We start from the raw sequence: 2,812 nt of genomic DNA, 5'->3' as shown, positions 1-2,812 counted from the left end.
GGTAATGAAAAAATTGTAATTAAATGTAATTATTACCTTATTACCATGTAATTACAAGGTAATGAAAAAATTGTAATAAAATGTAATTATTACCTTATTACCATGTAATTTTGTGGTAATTATGGAACAAAAGAAAAGAAAACTGTCAGTAAAACTACATTTATTGGGTAACTAAAATCAAATTACTATTCAATAGTAACTCAGCACTATATTTATAACCAAAAGAATGCAACTAAATTTGGGGTTTAGTGGTTAATTGCAATAAAATATAACTTTTAAACTGTCCAAATTACCTACTACTTATTTAGGTGTTGTACAGTGAATTGTAATACATTACCAGGTAAGTGCTACATTACTGCAGAAAATTGATTACATAGTAAAATTGTACCCTAATTACCACGTAATTACATGGTAATAATGTAGTAATTACATTTTATTTACATTTTTATTACCTTGTAATTACATGGTAAAAAGGGTAACGTAAAAGAAAGCATTACCGAAAAGTGTGGACTATTTTGTACCCACTTGAAGTAACATCTCAGGTACAAATAGGGGCTCGTGATTTGGCAGGTAACTAACTTAACCCGTATTTATTTTAACATTCTAAAGAGCTTTCATTTAAAAAAAGCATTCTGTATTTTAGATTTTATTCAGTTTGTTTTATAAACAACACTCAAAGCTGTTTTATTGTTGTGACTGGTTTAATAGCTGTTGCTGGCTGAATTAATTAACCATTTTATCAGATTGAAAGGAGTTTTACAGGTTAAATACCTAAAGCTTTTATAACCATTTTTGCAAGTATGAAAACCTGCACTTTAAGAGGTTTTACAATATGATCATCTATGTTTAAAAACACACAGTTTATTAATTGACCTATAGTTTGAAGCATTTTATTGCTGAAAAATAAGCAGAAAAAAATTCTGTCACATTTTTATTAACTTGTTGGCTCGCACAATAAAAACGCGGCAATCCACTGCAGTGACAAGTGTTGGGTATTAACATTTGACAAGTTAGTAATAAAATAAAGCACTGTCAGCAGTTTTCACAGGGACTATTTCTTTGATAGAAAGCGCTGTCACACCACAGCTGTTCACATCGTGTTGTGTGGATTTAAGCCACAGTTGTGGAGGCAGATTATTTTTTCTTTTCCTCTGTACCCAAACCAAAACCACATTAGCTTCCCCTGACAACGTGCACGGTCAAATACAAACTCATTTATAAACTGGATGAAGCTTCTCATCTGGTTCATTCCATCTTATTAAACCTTTCAGTGTTGTAGCTTTTTTAACTGCTAAAGGTGAAGGAGTGATAAGGATTTCACTTGTGTTGGTTAGTTTGTACTATTAGCAATACACAACCCCAATTCATTTTTTTTTTTAATTTTTGCAAATATTTACTCTTTTTGAATTTGATGCCTGCATCACGTAAAAAAAAAAAAAAAAAAAAAAACAGGGACAGGGGCAACAAAAGTGTAGGGAAGTTGAAGAATGCTCAAAAAAATCCACATGTGAACAGGTTAACTGGAAACAGGTGAGTCTCATGATTGGGTATAAAGGTAGGGTAGCATCTCCGAAAGGTCCAGTTGACAGTGCAGGATTATATAAACAGTTATTATCAGTACATTCAAATATATACAGATGCCTCAAAGGCAACAGAGGAAATAGGAGTTGCATTTATAATACCAGAATTTCAAATAAAAGTAGGTAAATGAATCACTGACAATGGATCAGTTTATACAGGAGAAATGATTGCAGTATTATTAGCCATACAGTGGGTAGAAGAAGCAAAACCTATAAAAACTATAATCTGTTCAGACGATTCAGTTTTAATAAGTATAAAAAAACAATCAGTCAGACAGCAGGCCAGACATTTTACTAGAAATTAGTCACACACTATTCAGAATACAAAGGATGGGGTTAAGTGTTGTTTTTCTCTGGGTACCAGCACATATAGGGGTAAGAGGAAATGAAAAAGCAGATAAAATGGCAAAGAAAGCAGTTCAAAGTGGCATTAACATTGTAATTAAGACAAGTAAATCTGAAGCAAAAAGCATAATTAAAGAAAGACTGAAGAAAGAGTGGCATAAAGAGATGGGAGAGAGAAAACAAAGGGAGGTGGTTTTATACTGTAAGATTCAAAGGGTGGTAGGAGAAACGAGAGCTGGAAAAAGGACCGGAAAAGAAGAAAGATTGATAACAAGGTTGAGATTTGGACATACAGGACTTAATTTTACACTTTTTGCAATACAAAAAAATGAGATTACTGTGGACAAAATGAAACCATAGAACATGTTATAAAAGTATGTCAGAAGTACAAACAAGAGAGACAATTTATGATAAGACAGTTCAGAAACATTAAGGAAAATTTTGACATAATAGACACAATACAAAGGAATTTAGGGAGCAAACAAATGACGACACAATTTTTGAAAAAAGACAAAATTGTTTAACAGAATTTGAGTTGATAGTATTCATTTATTTATTTATTTTTCTTTGAATAGATAGCTTTGAAAATGTAAAAAGAAATACAATAATAGTAGTAGCATATAAATAATATTAGTGAAATCATCTTGAACCACACTCCATACCAGTAGGTGGCGGTAACGCACACCTTCAGTTTATTGCTGTCAGGTTTTACGAGGGAGTCAAAGATGTGCGGATTTGGTAAAGAACAGACAACCAGAACATAGTTACAAAAATTAATATTTCTTTTATTTACAGGACGGGTGATGGAGCGGGACAGGGGAGCTGAAAAAGAGTAGGAGTTCAGGTGAGTTCTTGTTGACAGGTAATAGGAAATGTTTCAAAACAAA

The 2,812-nt window shown here is 32.3% G+C and overlaps 1 protein-coding gene across 1 annotated transcript in view; it reads left to right on the top strand.

The window, feature by feature from the left end:
• Window positions 1-2,812, top strand: part of unc5da (unc-5 netrin receptor Da) — a gene marked incomplete in the record, with an annotated part of 274,340 nt that overhangs the window by 202,895 nt on the left and 68,633 nt on the right.

The sequence above is a fragment of the Austrofundulus limnaeus genome, unplaced genomic scaffold (genome assembly GCF_001266775.1).
Source record: "Austrofundulus limnaeus strain Quisiro unplaced genomic scaffold, Austrofundulus_limnaeus-1.0 Scaffold10, whole genome shotgun sequence".
Lineage (NCBI taxonomy): Eukaryota > Metazoa > Chordata > Actinopteri > Cyprinodontiformes > Rivulidae > Austrofundulus > Austrofundulus limnaeus.
Note: the sequence above shows the minus strand (reverse complement) of the source record. Positions and strands in the feature narration are given on the sequence as shown.